We start from the raw sequence: 19814 nt of genomic DNA, 5'->3' as shown, positions 1-19814 counted from the left end.
TCTAATTGCCAGCAAACAGAAAAATCCATTATTTCAACAACTCTAGCTGTAACTTCCTGATTCCTTCTAGCTGCCTTGGCCCAGCCCTGCTCTAAGTCAGAGCAGCCTAAAGGCTACTCTAAAATACACTAGGTAGTATGGTCCCCAAAGGACCAGGCATCAGCTGAGAACTGGCCAAGCTCGGGTGTGCTCTACCCTCTGCCCAGACATGCTCCTACACCAGATTGAGGGGTCAATAGGAGTATGCAGGCATTCCTATGCTGGGAAAATCTCAGTGAGCCAATTAAAGACAGATTTTTGCCGCTGGGCACCACCTCAGCATTGCAAAGTGGCAGGAAAACAGGGGAGAGAATTCAGCCACATGTCCAGCAGGCTTCTGCTTAATTGCAATATGAATTCAATGCTTTTCTTTCCTGCACAGGTGTGGGATAATGGGCAATTGACACATTATTTTTGACCACTTGATGTCTGCCCAGCCTTTCAGAACTAAAACATACAATCAGCGAGGGGCTGGGCATGATGACTTCTCAACATTCCTTCTAGCCCTCTGTGAAAGAAGGGAAATTTTAGCCAACATGTCCTAGTGCAGGCACTGCTTTTGCTCCAGTGCTCCTCCAGCACCGGGTAACACAATAGCCCTTAGGATGGCGGCTACAGAGATATGCACTGGACTCCACGACACAATGCAGGAAGGTGGAGTTTCCTGCAGAGCCATGCAGCACCAAGCACCATTGGATCTTGGTTTATGACTGGGGCTCAGTAGTACTCTGGTAACCCGAAAAACCCAATAATAATGAATAGTATCACCTTTAAAACCCCTCCCACACACGCACCACCTTACATTTAGATACTTCTATAGCAAGCTTCTTTGATGTCAGATCAATATTCCAAAGCAGCCAAGACCTCACCAGTTAATGGTAATAGGGAAGTATCACTCAGACATTATATGGAGTGCACCAAGCTAGAGCATATCATAAGCTCTGCAGGTATGAAATGCAGCCAGGCAGTGGAGTCAGTGCAGTTCCATAGTGCAAACAGTGACAGGATGGTGATACACAGAGCTCAGCCCCATGGAAAAGCCCCACTAGAGCCGCCCAAAGAGGTCTGGGCAGGCAGGGTCCCCTGACCCTATCTTCAGCCGTTGGGGTCCACAGACTGGGGAGAGCAAGGCCTGCCTTGTGCTCAGGCCAGGGGCTGGACTGAGCATTTTAGCCTTATGGTCTGATTCTCATTTACACTTAAACTTTCAGCTAAGTGTGGCCTAGGGGATAGAGCACTGGACTGGGACTCAGGAGATCTGAGCTCTGCTGCTGGGGTGCCTTGGGCAGGTCATGCCCCCTCTTTGTGCCTCAGTTTCTGTGGAATGGGGATAATGATACTGACCACCTCTGTAAAGTGCTTTGAGATCTATGGGCAAAAAGTGCTATATAAGCAGGAGGTGATGGAATCTCCATCCTAAGGGTACTTCTATACTACCCACCAGATCAGCAGGTAGTGTTCGATGTATCGGGGATCGATTTATCGCATCTCATCTGGACACGATAAATCGATCCGCTAATTGACGCCCATACTCCACCTCGGCAGGAGGAGTAAGCGGAGTTGACGGGGGAGCCGCAGCAGTTGACTTGCCGCCGTGAGTATGGCCAGGTAAGTCAAACTAAAATATTTTGACTTCAGCTATGTGAATAGCATAGCTGAAGTTGCATACCTTAGTTCGAACCCCCCTGTTAGTGTAGCCCAGGCCTTAGAGGTATTAAAGCCTCCTTCTGTTTCATTGGCAGTATGCAGCGGTCAGAAACAGTCCCCTGAAAATACCCCTTTTTGCAAATGCCTTCACAGCCAGCGTACAGCTGCCTTCAGGTCTCTATGCCCAACCTGCTCCCAGAGCCTGGTTTCAGGGCCAGGGGTGGCTCCAGGCCCCAGCACACCAAGCACTTGCTTGGGGCGGCAAGCCGTGGGGGGCGCTGTGCCGGCGCTGCGAGGGCGGCAGGCAGGGTGCCTTCAGCGGCTTGCCTGTGGAGGGTCTGCTGGTCCCGCAGCTTCGGCAGACCTCCTGCAGGCAAGCTGCCGAAGGCAGCGTGCCTGCCGTGCTTGGGGCGGCAAAATGCCTAGAGCCACCCCTGGTCAGGGCCAATCAGAAGTACTATGGGTATTTTCTGCCTTCCAGGGCTGACAGGAGACCATGTGAAGCAGAGCATAAGGTAGAGTAGCCCCAAGGCTGCTTTTACCTGCAGCAGGGTGATAAGATATCAAAGGTGGCTTAAAAACCACCTTCCACCATACCCCCTGACCCTTCCTAAAGGCAGGAACAGAGCAACTGGATATCAGGCACTTAGGGCGGATAATTTATGGAATATGCATCATTTATCAGGCCACCAAAGTCATCTTGCTGGGATTAAGCTACTCTGAAGAATTATAAAACTGTTTTTAGGTTAGCATTCCCCAGCTCCTGAATCTCTTTTTAGCGTGCCGCTCCATTGATTGAGGGTGAAATTTTATGATGATGATTAGAACCATGGGCTCAAACTATGCTGGTGTAAATCCAGAGTCACTCCACCTGACTTCAGATTTACATCAGTATAACAGAGCAGAATTCCCCACCACCAAAACCCTGCATTTCATAACAGTGGAATGAGAAGCTCTCAAGAGTGCTAGTTCTGTTGGAGAAGAGGGGAAAGTTTGACACTGAAGTCTGATCGTGCCAGTCAAAGTTGAATGGCCTTCTGAATGAATCCGATCACATGGCCATTGTGTAAAGCACACACAGGGATCAGCCATGCTAGCATCAGTAGATGGAGGTTTTATCTGGTTTTTCTTTTGCGTGAGAATCAGTTGAAATTGTGTTTTGTTCCCGATGCCAGATGCTGGGTACAATACTACCAATCTCCCAATATGATGCTAGAATATTGAAAGACATCTGCATGAAGTGAATACTAACTAACTCAATTTCCTGGTGGTCTTTGTGCCTTGAACATTGTTGATAAGAACGTTGTGGCTTGGCTTGACCGGTTTGCATACGCCAAATAATATAGTGAATAGTCGCCATGGTCATTAGAAGTTCTTTTTGGGGCTGATCACCCCACCACTGAAATGAATGTCAAACCTCCCACAGACTTCAGTGGGAGCAGGAGTGACCCCTTAGGGTAAATGTTTTTATTAGCTAGAAATGGAGGGTGTGATCTGGGGCCCTGTTGCAGTCCCCCTACATTTAGGGTGACCATATTTCTTAAAGTAAAAATGGGATGGACTAGGGCTCACTTGAGGCCCCCGCCTTTCCTGCACACAGGGCTCGCCAGAGCTGTCCTCCTCATGCCGCCCAGGGCTGGGATCAAGCACCCGAGCCCCAAGCTGCCCACAGATGGGGCTGAGGCTGACCGACAGACCTCAGGGCTGATCTGCCGAGTTCCTCACCGCCCAGGGCTGATGCTGAGCGCCCGAGCCCCGTGCTGCCCATGGCTGGGGCTGACCCACCAACTTCTGCGTCACCCAGGCAGTCAGCTCCGAAGGCAACGCTGCCTGCCAGCAGCAGCAAATTTCTCCGCTCTCCTGCGGGTGGGCAACCCTGCCTTCAGCTGAGCCCCCACTCCCCGGGTAGCAGCTCTCCGCTCTGCCTTGCAACTAGGACAAATGCCCAATTTTGGTGAAAAAGTAGAGGCGTCCGGGACAGAGCTGAAAAAGGGGACTATCCTGGACAAAATGGGAGGTATGATCACCCTAAGCATACCAAAGCCGTGAAAGCCCAGGAGATATCAGGGGAAGAATTCCCTTAGTGCAGGCATTGTGTAAAGCAGCCACTATTTGCGATAGCCCCGGGGGGATGCCAGGGTGGGAGTGGAAGGGGCTCTAGCAAATAGAACTATGGCAATTTTGGGTGGCGCTGCCACCCACTGACAGCTTGGGTAGGCTGGGCTGTTTTAGAATCTGCCTGCAACAGATCTGCAATATCCTGGGTAAACCTTATTGAATCAAGTTTAATAGCCGGGGGGGGGGCATTGTATTCAAAATGCAAGTGTGTGTGTGTGTGTGTGTGTGTTATTGTGAGGTTGTACGTAACTTCCTGAGGAGGAGGAGGAGGTTCGCTGAAATAATTCCTCCTGTTATCAGCCCTCTGTAGCTTTGCCATTGGAGAGCTGGTGACCTAGTCACTGTTTCTTCAGAGCAGGGGTCCCCAATGCAGTGCCCGCGGGCGCCTTGGTGCCCGCGATGGCATCTAAATGCGCCTGCATCCTGGCTGGCGGTGGAGCACCCGCCGAAATGCCGCCGAATTTCTGCGGCGTTTCGGCGGCGATGCCTCTTGATGATGTCACTTGTTGGTGGCAAGTGGCGTCATCGAGAGGTGTCACTGCAGAAACGCTGCAGAAATTCGGCGGCGACGCCTCTCAATGACGCCACTTGCCGCCAACAAGCGACATCATCAAGAGGTGTCGCCGCCAAAATGCCGCAGAAATTTGGCGGCATTTCGGCGGGTGCTCCACCGCCGCCACGGTCCTTTGTCTGGCGCCCGCCAGACAAAAAGGTTGGGACCACTGCTTCAGATGTTCAAATTGGATTCTCTAGAGAGCAGCTGACAGAAAAAAAAAAGAACTTGGTGGTGAACAGACTCAGGGCTCTTGTTCTGATCCAGCAAATGGACAGGACCTCTGGTCCACAGAGGGCCCCAAACCTTAAGGAAGGGTTGGAAGGACTTTCACCTATTAAGTCCCATAAGACTAGGGTGACCAGATAGCAACGGTGAAAAATTGGGATGGGGGTGGGGGGTAATTGGCACATATATAAGACAAAGTCCCAAATATCGGGATTGTCCCTATAAAACATCTGGTCACCCTGCATAAGACTGGGTGCTAGTTCTGAGCTGAGGCAGTTCTGAACTTGTGCCCTGTGTGGGGTTTGAAGGACTAACTTAGTGTGGAAGGGAGCAGGGGGCGATCTCAGGAAAGTTTACTAGCAGGTGTGTAGGTTCTTTTCTAGTGTTTAACACACTTTCTTGGCAGTGCTTTTACCTTCAGAATAAAATTGGCTTGCACAGAAAGAATGTTGTGGTAACTTATAACTGTAGCAACTGCACTTGGTCCCATCTCTGAGGAGAGAAGTGATGCAGGTCTGCTTAGGCAGACTGTCTTTTGCTGGGAATAACACAGTGAAGGCCGGGAACTGGCTTGGCTGGAAATATCCCAGTGAGAAGGGAGAGAGATGCAGCTCTCCACCTAAGAAAGGCAACGGCTGAGGGAGCTGAAAACCCAAGAGAGAAGGCCCTCGTTGGACCATGGAGGGGAAATACAGGTGCAGTTAACTTGAACAGTAACACTGTCTACGCTGCAATCAGAGATGTGGCTGCATTGCGGGGAGACAGACCTGAGTTAGCTTTGATCTAGTACAGGGGTCGGCAACCTTTCAGCAGTGGTGTGCTGAGTCTTCATGTATACACTCTAATTTAAGGCTTTGTGTGCCGGTAATACATTTTAATCTTCTTTAGAAGGTCTCTCTATAAGTCTGTAATATATAACTAAACTACTGTTATATGTAAAGTAAACAACGTTTTCAAAATGTTTCAGAAGCTTTATTTAAAATTAAATTAAAATGCAGATCTTATTAGTTTAGTGTGATCCTTGTCCTTGCTTTTCCTTGCTGAGTTTTCCAGTGTCTGGTGGCACATATTTGGATACTTTAAGCTGCACACAGGCTTTGGAGCGATCAGTTGAGAACCGGCTGGCAGGCGGTCAGCAGCTGGAACCCCAGATTGGCAACTGAGGTGAGTGGAGCTGGTGGCTGGTAGGGCTGAGCAGGGCCGGAGGCCTGGACCCTGTCTGGCAGGGGGCCTGCGCTGGAACTCCAACCAGAAGCAAGGTGAGTGGGGCTGCAAGGACCCCGGCTGGCAAGGGGCCAGCAGCCGGAACCCCAGAGCGGGGGTGGGCTGAGCAGGTCAGCCCGCCCAGCTGTGGGGTTTCGGCAATGGGCTGAGCGTCTCCGCCAGCCCACATCTGGTGTTTCAGCTGCCAGCTCCTGCCAGCTGGGGTCTCAGCCCCCTGCCAGCCTGGGGTTCCTTCCTGCAGGCCAGCAGCGGGCGCTGAGTTCTTTAGAAGGTCTCTCTATAAGTCTGTAATATATAACCAAACTACTGTTATATGTAAAGTAAACAAGGTTTTCAAAATGTTTCAGAAGCTGGCAGGACCCCAGCTGTCAGGAGCCAGCGGCAGAAAGCCCCAGAGTGGCGGCAGGCTGAGCAGCTCAGTCTGCCCTGTGTGCCATCAAAAATCGGCTCGTGTACCACCTTTGGCACGCTTGCCATAGGTTGCCGACCCCTGATCTAGTAGCTTGAATAACAATAGCAGTGAAGCCGCAGCAGCACTGGCTAGCATATCCAGGGGCTCAGATGGGGTTATTCTGCCCTTCCAGTTCTGGGCTAGTTGGGCTGCTCCCTCACTTCCTCTGGGCTGTGGACTTTGTGCCTCTAAGAACAGAAGTGCAAAAATCACACCCAGGTTTTTTACTTGGCTGACTGGATGAACGCCCCCAACTTCTTTGGAAAAGATGAGTTTCTGTCTAAGCCCATTTGCTTTCTTAGAGCCAGGACTGGCAGCAGCATCTGATGCTATCACTGGCTGATGGGGATTTATCTGCATCTGAGACTTTCACGGAGTCTAATGCAATTGTCGGCGTTTAAACAATTTTCTCCTCATTTTGCAGCCTCTCTCCTGAGATGAAAGAACTTCAAGGGAGCTCATCTAATCTGTTGCTCATCTGCTGGGCTCCCTAGCAACTGACGGGGGGACACATGAGGCTGCCTTTTCTGAGCCTCGTGTCTGATTTGTATGGAAGTGTTAAGGAAATAGAGGTTTGAAGATTGTGGATGCAGATTGAAAGACCCCAACGGGGTGACGTAAGGCTGAATATATGCTTTCTCAAGTAGCAAACTCTCCAGAGCACAGTCCCGGCACGTAGAGGTGGAAAGATTGTTTTTAGCACAGACGCTTCTGGGTTTTGAAACTGGAGTCCTTTCCTAGCCCTGGATCCGGAGAGGAGTTATTCCTAAAGCCGCTGGCTAAGATAATCACAGTGAGGAGATTGTCAAAGGCACCAATGGGAATTCGATATTCTTCTCTGGTTAATTGCCAAAGGGAATTGGGCACCTTTGAAAGTCTGTCCCCAGTGGGTGTGCCAGGAGCTAATAGAGTTGACTACCTGCTGTGGCTGGAGCTGGGAAAGCCAGGGGTTTTCTACTCTATGTTGAAGAACCTTTGCATTGGGGAGGAGAGTTGGCTTGACCTGGTACATCTCCCAAGCTGCACTATAGGAAGAGAGGCCGCACGGTGTCCCCTAAATGACCCTGGGGGAACAGAAAGTGGGCAGGCTGCTGGGACTCACCTCAACACAAGAAATATAATTCAGGGTAGAAGGAGATGGATGAAGTTCCACTGGGCTAGGACTCAGGAGATGTGATTTTTGGTTCCCTGTTCTGCCATAGTACGTGCCATGTGAACGTGGACAAGCCACTTAGGGGCTGTCTTCACTCCAGCATTAACATGGGGTCTTACTTGGATGTTGCCCCTAACACCCTCACTCACCCCATCCACACACAAAACCCTCTGGCTCAAGTTTGGTGTTGATTTAAAGCCAAGCTAGCTGGCCCGGCTGTGGGGAAAGGCTTGAGACTGGGTGCTGCTTTCACTCGGGCTGCTAACCCACCCACTCTGTAGTGAGTACACAAACTAGCTCACTCCAGTCCTGCTTAGCTTGCAAGATCCAACTCCCAGACAATATGGCTGCAGGCCACGATGCATTTGTGGATAGGATGCTTGCCTTTGACCTGTTCAGTATGGGGATTATACATGAAGGGATGGTAACTTTTGGCCACGTGATGAAAGGCATTAAGTCACCACTTCTGTGAACAATACAGTTCTCCCTTTGCTAACACAAGAAAATTCAGCTGCTGAGAATCTAATTGATTTTTAATGAGTCTATGAGGGCTCCAGACCAAATAAATCCCTGGTGTCACTCCATCCACTTGAACAGAGGTGCGCCAATGATTAATTTGCTCCAACATTTCTAATGTAATCTAGAAATTAAAAGGCCAGATCTTCATCAGGTGTAAATGGACATCAATGGAGTGATTTCAGCTGAAATCTGGCCCATCATTTCTGTCTGGAATTGGGTTCCTGTGGCCATATTTGGCTTTTGCGTAAGTTCTGTCGGGAAGCTGAATCCCTGAGGTTCAAGAGTTGATTTGCAGTTTCATAGATTCATAGATTCTAGGGCTGGAAGGGACCTCAAGAGGTCATCAAGTCCAGTCCCCTGCACTCATGGCAGGGCCAAATACTGTCTAGACCATCCCTGATAGACATTTATCTAACTACTCTTAAATATCTCCAGAGATGGAGATTACACAGTCTCCCTAGGCAATTTATTCCAGTGTTTAACCACCCTGACAGTTAGGAACTTTTTCCTAATGTCCAACCTAAAACTCCCTTGCTGCAGTTTAAGCCCATTGTTTCTTGTTCTATCCTTAAAAGCTAAGATGAACAAGTTTTCTCCCTCCTTCTTATGACACCCTTTTAGATACCTGAAAACTGCTATCATGTCCCTTCTCAGTCTTCTCTTTTCCAAACTAAACAAACCCAATTCTTTCATCCTTCCTTCATAAGTCATGTTCTCAAGACCTTTAATCATTCTTGTTGCTCTTCTCTGGACCCTCTCCAATTTCCCCACATCTTTCTTGAAATGCGGTGCCCAGAACTGGACACAATACTCCAGTTGAGGCCTAACCAGCGCAGAGTAGAGCGGAAGAATGACTTCTCGTGTTTTGCTCACAACACATCTGTTAATGCATCCCAGAATCATGTTTGCTTTTTTTGCAACAGCATCACACTGTTGACTTATACTTAGCTTGTGGTCCACTATAACCCCTTGATCCCTTTCTGCCGTACTCCTTCCTAGACAGTCTCTTCCCATTCTGTATGTGTGAAACTGATTGTTCCTTCCTAAGTGGAGCACTTTGGATTTGTCTTTATTAAACTTCATCCTGTTTACCTCAGACCATTTCTCCAATTTGTCCAGATCATTTTGAATTATGACCCTATCCTCCAAAGCTGTTGCAATCCCTCCCAGTTTGGTATCATCTGCAAACTTAATAAGCGTACTTTCTATGCCAATATCTAAGTCGTTGATGAAGATATTGAACAGAGCCGGTCCCAAAACAGACCCCTGTGGAACCCCACTTGTTCTATCTTTCCAGCAGGATTGGGAACCATTAATAACTACTCTCTGAGTACGGTTATCCAGCCAGTTATGTACCCATCTTAGTTGTATTTGCCTAGTTTATTGATAAGAATATCATGCGAGACCGTATCAGTGGCATATGCAGGCCTAGCGAGTGAATGGTGAGAAAGCAATTCCAGCCACCTCCTAGGCCTTGGCCTCCCCAGCAAGACTCTTTTAGGAGAAAAGAGAGACAGAGGGTTCAGTCTCGTCTCCCCTCCACCTCCCATTTGCCCACTCAGCCTGGCCCAGCGAAACACTATGGGGACCAGAAGCACTCATTTTAAGGGTGCACTCAAGGATGGCACTGGAGTCAGTTCTCAGTATCCACCTTCCTACTCCTTCCTCAACCACCTGTGTTGCTTCCGGTCAGCATGGTCGTAAGTAACTTCAGACCATTGGGTGCTCAGTATAATATCTCTGGGCTACGCCCTGCAATTCTCCTGGTGGCAATAACGTCAGCCTGTAGGGTCTCTGAGATTAAGGTGCTCATCTCAGAACCGCCCTATATGGTATTCTACGAGATTCAGCTGCGGCAGCACCAAGCTTTCCTGCCCAAAGTAGTTTTACAGTTTCATACCAATCAAGACCTAAACTTACCAGTCTTCTTTCCAGAACCTCATAAATCTGATGAGGACCATAGATTACATACTCTGGACATCAGGAGGGCACTAGCCTTTTACATAGAAAGGGAAAGGAAAGGATACAGGATGGGTTGCGGAGGATTGCAAGGGTGAATAGGAATCAAGAGGACTTGCAGCCAGAGGGAACAGAGGATAGACTGGAGAATCACAGTCACCAGGAAAAGGCAGGTCTACGTGACTGGAGACTTCTTACTGAGAAGAATAGACAGGCCTGTAACCAGAGCTGATCCAAAGAACAGAAGGGTGTGCTGTCTGCTAGGTGCTAAGATACGAGATGTGGACCTGAGGCTGAAGAGGATCCTAACGGGAGCGGGAAAGACTCTGCTGATTGTCCTTCATGTGGGAATGAATGATATGGCTAGATTCTCACTGGAAGGTATCAAGGGAGACTATGCCAGGCTGGGGAAGATGCTTAAGGAAATCGAGGCTCAGGTGATCTTCAGTGGGATTCTGCCTGTTCCTAGAGGAGGGCAACAAAGATGTGACAAGATTATGATGATCAACAGATGGCTCAGGCAGTGGTGCTATAAGGAGGGCTTTGGGATATATGGCTACTGGGAGGCATTCATGGACAGGACTGTTCTCTCAGGATGGACTTCACCTGAGTAGGGAGGGAAATAGATTTCTAGGATGGAGGCTGGCACAACTGATTAAGAGAGCTTTAAACTAGGAATTGGGGGGAGATGGTTGGGAGATGTCCAGCTAATCTCCATGCCAAATTTTAACATTGAGAGGGAAGAAAACAAAGTAAGAAAGGATGCAGCCGTGGGCAGGAGAATGGACATGCAGAGGAAGGGTAGTATAGATACCAGTCTAATAGGTGATACTGGGGGTAGAATGTCTGGGCCTAATCGGGTAAAGAATGTGACTGAAGCCAAACAGCAAGAATTAAGATGTTTGTACACCAATGCGAGGATCCTAGGTAACAAAATGGAGGAACTAGAGTTACTGGTGCAGGAAGTGAAACTGGATATTATAGGGATAACAGAAACATGGTGGAATAATAGTCATGACTGGAGTACAGGTATTGAAGGGTATGTGCTGGAGTTGGAAGGGTCCTCACAAGGTCATCTAGTCCAACCCCCTGCTCAAAGCAGGACCAATCCCCAGACAGATTTTTATCCCAGTTCCCTAAATGACCCCCTCAAGCATTGAACTCACAACCTTGGGTTTAGCAGGCCAATGCTCAAACCACTGAGCTGTCCTTCCCCCCTAAATAATTGGAGAAATACCTCTCTCCTAGAACTGGAAGGGACCTTGAAAAGTCATTGAGTCCAGCCCCCTGCCTTCACTAGGCAGGACCAAGTACTGATTTTTGCCCCAGATTACTAAGTGGTCCCCTCAAGGATTGAGCTCACAACCCTGGGTTTAGGAGACCAATGCTCAAGCCACTGAGCTATCCCTCCCCTGAGGGTTCCACATGGGGAATTATTAGCTAAATTGGAAAAGATGGGGATCAATATGAAAATTGAAAGGTGGATAAGGAACTGATTAAAGGGGAGACTACAACGGGTCGTACTGAAAGGTGAACTGTCAGGCTGCAGGGAGGTTACTAGTGGAGTTCCTCAGGGATCGGTTTTGGGACCAATCTTATTTAATCTTTTTATTGCTGACCTTGGCACAAAAAGTGGGAATGTGCTAATAAAGTTTGCGGATGACACAAAGCTGGGAGGTATTGCTAACACAGAGAAGGACCAGGATATCATACAGGAAGATCTGGATGACCTTGTAAACTGGAGTAATAGTAATAGGATGAAATTTAATAGTGAAAAGTGCAAGATCATGCATTTAGGGATTAATAACAAGAATTATTGATATAAGCTGGGGACACATCAATTGGAAGTAACAGAGGAGGAGAAGGACCTCGGAGTGTTGGTTAATCACAGGATGACTATGAGCTGCCAATGTGATATGGCCATGAAAAAAGCTAATGCGGTCTTGGGATGCATCAGGCGAGGTATTTCCAATAGAGATAAGGAGGTGCTAGTACCATTATACAAGGCACTGGTGAGACCTCATCTGGAAAACTGTGTGCAATTCTGGTCTCCCATGTTTAAGAAGGATGAATTCAAACTGGAACAGATACAGAGAAGGGCTACTAGGATGATCCGAGGAATGGAAAACCTGTCTAATGAAAGGAGACTCTCAAAGAGCTTGGCTTGTTTAGCCTAACCAACAGAAAGCTGAGGGGAGATGTGATTGCTCTCTCTCCAAATATATCAGAGGAACAAATACCAGGGAGGGAGAGGAATTATTTCAGCTCAGTACCAATGTGGGCACAAGAACAAATGGATATAAACTGACCATCAGGAAGTTTAGACTTGAAATTAGACGAAGGTTTCTAACCATTAGAGGAGTGAAGTTCTGGAACAGCCTTCCAAGGGGAGCAGTGGGGGCAAAAGACATATCTGGCTTCAAGACTAAGCTTGATAAGTTTATGGAGGGGATGGTATAATGGGATAGCCTAATTTTGGCAATTAATTGGTCTTTAGCTATTAGCGGTAAATATGCCCAATGGCTTGTGATGGGATGTTAGATGGGGTGGGATCTGAGTTATTTTCCTGGGTGTCTGGCTGGTGAGTCTTGCCCACATGCTCAGGTTTTAGCTGATTGCCATATCTGGGGTCAGGAAGGAATTTTCCTCCAGGGAAGATTGGCAGAGGTCCTGGACTTTTTTCGCCTTCCTCTGCAGCATGAGGCACGGGTCACTTGCTGGAAGATTCTTTGCATCTTGAAGTCTTTAAACCATGATTTGAGGACTTCAGTGGCTCAGATTTGATACAGGAGTGGGTGGGTGAGATTCTGTGGCCTACGTTGTGCAGGAGGTCAGACTAGATGATCATAATGGTCCCTTCTGACCATAAAGTCTATTATTCTATGAAATACCTTACTAAAAGTTTAGGTATACCACATCCACCGCTTCTCCCTTATCCACATAAGAACATAAGAACGGCCGTACAGGGTCAGACTAAAGGTCCATCTAGCCCAGTATGCTGTCTACCGACAGTGGCCAATGCCAGGTACCCCAGAGGGAGTGAAACTAACAGGCAATGATCAAGTGATCTCTCTCCTGCCATCCAGCTGCATCCTCTGACAAACAGAGTCTAGGGACAGCAAAGAATCCTGTGGCACCTTATAGACTAACAGATGTTTTGCAGCTGAGAAATTTCCAGGGGCAGTGTGTATATATAAGCAAAGCAAGAGCAGCTAGAGATAACGAGGTTAGATCAATCACAGCAGCTGAGGTGTGAAAACCAAGGAGGAGAAACTGTGGTTCTGTAATTGGCATTCACAGTCTTTGTTTAGTCTAAACTGATGGTGTGTAAAATTTGCAGATGATGAATTGCTCCAGCAGTTTCTCTCTGTCTCTGGTCCTAAAGTTTTTTGGAGAGGATGGCCACCTTAAAATCTGCTATTGTGTGGCCAGGGGTTGAAGTGTTCTCAGGTACAGGTTTTTTGCCATTGCCATCCTAAATTTGTGTTTTGTGTTCCTGAGAATTGTTGGTCTCTGTCTGCGGGCAGTGCTAAGATGTCATCAATGCTTTGATTATAATGTCACAGATCGCCGCAGTGCAAAGTCTAGGGACACCATTCTTACCCATCCTGGCTAATAGCCATTTATGGACTTCACCACCATGAATTTATCCAGTTCCCTTTTAAATGCTGTTATAGTCCTAGCCTTCACAACCTCCTCAGGTAAGGAGTTTCACAAGTTGACTGTGCGCTGCGTGAAGAACTTCCTTTTATTTGTTTTAAACCTACTGCCTATTAATTTCATTTGGTGACCCCTAGTTCATGTATTATGGGAATAAGTAAATAACTTTTCCGTATCCACTTTCTCCACATCACTCATGATTTTATATACCTCTATCATATCCCCGCTTAGTCTCCTCTTTTCCAAGCTGAAGAGTCCTAGCCTCTTTAATCTCTCCTCATATGGGACCCTCTCCAAACCCCTAATCATTTTAGTTGCCCTTTTCTGAACCTTTTCTAGTGCCAGTATATCTTTTTTGAGATGAGGAGACCACATCTGTATGCAGTATTCGAGATGTGGGTGTACCATCGATTTATATAAGGGCAATAATATATTCTCAGTCTTATTCTCTATCCCCTTTTTAATGATTCCTAACATCCTGTTTGCTTTTTTGACCGCCTCTGCACACTGCATGGACATCTTCAGAGAACTATCCACGATTACTCCAAGATCTTTTTCCTGACTCGTTGTAGCTAAATTAGCCCCCATCATATTGTATGTATAGTTGGGGTTATTTTTCCCAATGTGCATTATTTTACATTTATCCACATTAAATGTCATTTGCCATTTTGTTGTCCAATCACTTAGTTTTGTGAGATCTTTTTGAAGTTCGTCAGTCTGCTTTGGTCTTAACTATCTTGAGCAGTTTAGTATCATCTTCAAAGTTTGCCACCTCACTGTTTACCCCTTTCTCCAGATCATTTATGAATAAATTGAATAGGATTGGTCCAAGGACTGACCCTTGGGGAACACCACTAGTTACCCCTCTCCATTCTGAGAATTTACCATTAATTCCTACCCTTTGTTCCCTGTCTTTTAACCAGTTCTCAATCCATGAAAGGACCTTCCCTTTTATCCCATGACAGCTTAATTTACGTAAGAGCCTTTGGTGAGGGACCTTGTCAAAGGCTTTCTGGAAATCTAAGTACACTACGTCCACTGGATCCCCCTTGTCCACATGTTTGTTGACCCCTTCAAAGAACTCTAATAGGTTAGTAAGACACGATTTCCCTTTACAGAAACCATGTTGACTATTGCTCAACAGTTTATGTTTTTCTATGTGTCTGACAATTTTATTCTTTACTATTTTTTCAACTAATTTGCCCGGTACCGACGTTAGACTTACCGGTCTGTAATTGCCGGGATCATCTCTAGAGCCCTTTTAAAATATTGGCATTACATTAGCTAACTTTCAGTCATTGGGTACAGAAGCCGATTTAAAGGACAGGTTACATACCTTAGTTAATAGTTCCGCAACTTCACATTTGAGTTCTTTCAGAACTCTTGGGTGAATGCCATCTGGTCCCGGTGACTTGTTTATATTGAGTTCATCAATTAATTCCAAAACCTCCTCTAGTGACACTTCAATCTGTGACAGTTCCTCAGATTTGTCACCTACAAAAGCCGGCTCAGGTTTGGGAATCTCCCTAACATCTTCAGCCGTGAAGACTGAAGCAAAGAATCCATTTCATTTCTCCGCAATGACTTTATCGTCTTTAAGCGCTCCTTTTGTATCTCGATCGTCAATGGGCCCCACTGGTTGTTTAGCAGGCTTCCTGCTTCTGATGTACTTAAAAAAACATTTTGTTATTACCTTCGGAGTTTTTGACTAGCCATTCTTCAAACTTCTCTTTGGCTTTTCTTATTACACTCTTGCACTTAATTTGGCAGTATTTATGCTCCTTTCTATTTGCCTCACTAGGATTTGATGTCCACTTTTTAAAGGAAGTCTTTTTATCTCTCACTGCTTCTTTTACATGGTGGTTAAGCCATGGTGGATCTTTTTTAGTTCTTTTACTGTGTTTTTTAATTTGGGGTATACATTGAAGTTAGGCCTCTATTATGGTGTCTTTAAAAAGCTCCCATGCAACTTGCAGGGATTTCACTTTAGTCACTGTACCTTTTAACTTCTGTTTAACTAACCCCCTCATTTTTGCATAGTTCCCCCTTTTGAAATTAAATGCCACAGTGTTGGGCTGTTGAGATGTTCTTCCCACCACAGGGATGTTGAATGCTATTGTATTATGGTCACTATTTCCAAGTGGTCCTGCTGTAGTTACCTCTTGGACCAGCTCCTGCGCGCCACTCAGGATTAAATCTAGAGTTGCCTCTCCCCTTGTGGGTTCCCGTACCAGCTGCTCCATGAAGCAGTCATTTAAAGTATTGAGAAATTTTATCTCTGCATTTCATCCTGAAGTGAAATGTTCCCAGTCAATATGGGGATAATTGAAATCCCCCACTATTATTGGGTTCTTAATTTTGATAGCCTCTCTAATTTCCCTTAGCATTTCATCATCACTATCACTGTCCTGGTCAGGTGGTCGATAATAGATCGCTAATGTTATATTCTTATTAGAGCATGAAATTTCTATCCATAGAGATTTTATGGAACATGTGGATTCACTTAAGATTTTTACTTCATTTGATTCTACATTTTCTTTCACATATAGTGCCACTCCCCCCCTGCACGACCTGTTCTGTCCTTCTGATATATTTTGTACCCCGGAATGATTGTGTCCCATTGATTGCTCTCAGTCCACCTGGTTTCTGTGATGCCTATTATATCAATATCCTCCTTTAACACAAGGCACTCTAGTTCACCCATCTTATTATTTAGACTTCTAGCATTTGTGTACAAGCACTTTAAAAACTTGTCCCTGTTTATTTGTCTGCCCTTTTCTGATATGTCAGATTCTTTTTTATGTGAATTTTTATCATCTGATCTGGCCCTTACATCTTCTTCCTCTGCTCCTGAATATAACCTGGAGATTCTCTATCAATAGACTTTCCCCTAAGAGAAGTCTGTGTCCGATCCACATGCTCCTCTGCAGCAGTCGGCTTTTCCCCCAGCAGTCGGCTTTCCCCCACAAGACTCGTTATCCTATCAAAGAAAGCTATCAGATTGGTTTGACATTATTTGTTCTTTACAAATCCATGCAGGCTATTCCCTATCACCTTACCACCTTCCAAGTGTTTGCAGATGATTTCCTTAATTACTTGCTCCATTATCTTCCCTGGCACAGAAGTTAAACTAACTGCTCTGTAGTTTCCTGGGTTGTTTTTATTGCCCTTTTTATAGATGGGCAGTATATTTGCCCTTTTCCAGTCTTCTGGAATCTCTCCTGTCTCCTATGATTTTCCAAAGATAATAGCTAGAGGCTCAGATACCTCCTCTATTAGCTCCTTGAGTATTCTAGGATGCATTTCATCAGGCCCTGGTGACTTGCAGGCATCTAACTTTTCTAAGTGATTTTTAACTTGTTCTTTTTTTATTTTATCTTCTAAACCTACCCCCTTCCCATCAGACTCATAGAATACCAGGGTTGGAAGGGACCTCAGGAGGTCATCTAGTCCAACCCCCTGCTCAAAGCAGTAGCATTCACTATGTTAAGCATTCCTTCAGACTTCTCAGTGAAGACCGAAACAAAGAAGTTATTAAGCATCTCTGCCATTTCCAAGTTTCCTGTTACTGTTTCTCCCTCCCCACTGAGCAGTGGGCCTACCCTGTCCTGGGTCTTCCTCTTGCTTCTAATATATTGATATTGGTTTAAGCAATCACAATTCCATTTCTGGCAGGGGTGGTCCCTGTCTTTCTTTGATCTAGTGCTGTTCCCAGCCTTTCATACCTTCCCCTTCCTTTACAAACCTGGTGTTTTCCCTTGTTCGGCAAGACTGAGAGCTCGTCAGCATTGGAGATTTGCCCTGATTTCAGTCATCGTTGACCAGCTACCAGCCTAGCTGCATCAGCCCAAACTCTAGCGCAGACAGGCAAAGCCCCTGTTTTTACCAGTGGAGACAACCCCTGCTTGACACGATCTAGTGGTTGGAGCAGAAGATCATGAGCTGGGAACTCCTGAGTTACATTCCCAGATAATCACCGGGATATTCAGCAAGTTGCTTAACCGCTTGTCTGTGCCTCAGTTTCCCCACCTGTAAAATAGGGATAGCTACTCTTAACTACCGCACTGGGGTTTTGCAAGGGTTAACAGATGTATGGGAAGACTTTTGGAGTAGAAAAATATATTATTAAAGTTAATTATGAAGAACCCAGATATTTATGGATAACACAGTCCAATTCTTCTTCAGCGTTTGTTCTTTCTCTATTTTAATAGGATAACGCCTCCCTTCCACCACTGTTGTGAAGATTAGGCGGTATGGGGATTCGCTTTGAAAGTGCAAAGGGCTATCCAAGCATTAGGCACATGTATTGTCAGAGTAGTGATTCCCTGTGGGGGCGGGTGTTTGTTAGTAAAGCTATGGGATACAGCCTGCCCAGCAGGAAACAGGGATGGGAGTGGATAAGGCAAGGGGAGAAGAGAATCAAAGGAGGTGGGAAGAAAGGCAGATAAACAGCTGAGCACGACAAAGCCCAAAGGCTAAATCCTCAGCTGGTGTAAATTGGTGCAGCTCCTTTGACTTCTCTGGAGCTACGCTGATTTACGCTAGCTGGGGACCTGGCCTCGGGAGCAGTGCTAGCCCATTGGGGGGCCCTCCGCAGGAATATATTTCCCTCCCCCATACTAAAACAGGCAAGTTCTTATAATAAAAAAGGAATAAGGGGCTGCTTGTGCTGCTCAGGGCCCTAAGCAATTGCTTAATCTGCTCATGCCCAGCACTGGCTCTGCCCAGGAGTTATACACCAGTGCATATCAGTGTGGCTGCATGGACAGCAGTGGAGCTACCCTGATTTATGCCAGCGCAGTGAGCAGGCCCATTAACATCACTGGATTTACTCCTGATTTAGTGGTTCAGAATCTGAACCAAAGGGTCCGATTCTCCTCTGCACTGCATCCAGTGGTGTTCACACCAGGGCAGAGTGAGTGTAAAATGCTACCATGTCATAATCACGTCCATTTACATCCACTTTGCACTGGTGTACAGGAGCGGCGCCAGGGTTTCTGGTGCCCTAGGCAGAATTTGGGGGGCGGCATTTTGTGCGCTCCCCACGGGGTGCGCTGGAGCTTCCGGTTCCACTCCCATCGTGACGCCGAAGAAGGACCCTCCGCCGAAATGCCAAGGCGACAGCGGCAGTCACTGAGCTGCTCAATTGCCTGCCACTGTTTTCCACGGCACGTCGGCAGAAGGTCCTTCTTTGGCGGCGCAACGGGAGCGGAACCGGAAGCTCCCATGCGCCCCATGGGGAGCGCACAAAATGCCGCCCCCCGAATCCTGGTGCCCTAGGCGTCCACCTAGGGTCGCCTAATGGAAGCGCCGGCCCTGCTGGCGTAGGTGACCCCACACGTTGCAAGGCAGGTATCCAGTTAGAGTATTAAGCCATCTATTGATCTGAAACTTTGGGCCAGATCCTCATCAGATGTAAACAGACCGAGCTCCTTTGACGTCAGTGGAGCTACACTGATTTACTTCAGTTGCGGATATGGCCCCAAACTGCAGTTGGGTACAACTTTTGCTCTTTTAAATGACAATGATATTCTGTTTCAATTGGTCTAAAGATAAAATCCTTTAAATTTTATTTTATAAAATAGACTCAAATATATGGTAATTAATGATATTTGTTTTTTAATTACTACTTTTTTTGCTGTTGCTTTATTTCATCTCTTGATATTGGACTGGAAATACTTACCTGTAATTATTAATGGCTTAATATTGAATCTAGTTGTTAGAGCACTGGACTGGGGCTCAGGAAACCCCGGGTTCTATTCCTGGCTTTGCCACCAGCCTGCTGGGTGACCTTGGGCAAGTCATTTCCCTTCTCCATGCCTCAGTTTCCCCATTTGTAATGGGAAAAATGATACTGCCCTCCTTTGTAAAGATCTGCTGATTAAAAACACTGTATAAGAGCTAGATAATAATAAAAATATTATAACAAATCCATGCCCACCTAAAGCATCACATTTCTTCATAACCCACATGGCAGTACCACACAGCAATGGCAGCAAAAATAGACTTCCAAAAGCACTGATGCCTAAAGGAAAATCTCCATTATCTGCTAGCTGTATAGGACCTATGACACCCAGTTGAGCGGTTCTGTTTTCATCCTGGAGAGGCCAGTCAGATGCACAAAAGCAAGTTCATTGTAATGTATCATAAAAAAGGAATATATTGTATTCTGTGACCTGCTGGTTTCATACACTCTCGTCTTGAGTTTCCTCTCTTTTGTGTCACAGTCTTTCTTGGGCTGCAGTTAAAGGTTGCCATTCTCC

The 19814-nt window shown here is 46.5% G+C and overlaps 1 protein-coding gene across 1 annotated transcript in view; it reads right to left on the bottom strand.

Moving 5' to 3' along the window:
• LOC120398653 (pyroglutamylated RF-amide peptide receptor-like) overlaps positions 1 to 19814 on the bottom strand; it is a 109215-nt gene that overhangs the window by 16364 nt on the left and 73037 nt on the right. The window lies entirely within an intron of this gene.

Source organism: Mauremys reevesii, linkage group 2, assembly GCF_016161935.1.
Source record: "Mauremys reevesii isolate NIE-2019 linkage group 2, ASM1616193v1, whole genome shotgun sequence".
NCBI classification, from domain to species: Eukaryota; Metazoa; Chordata; order Testudines; family Geoemydidae; genus Mauremys; species Mauremys reevesii.
Note: the sequence above shows the minus strand (reverse complement) of the source record. Positions and strands in the feature narration are given on the sequence as shown.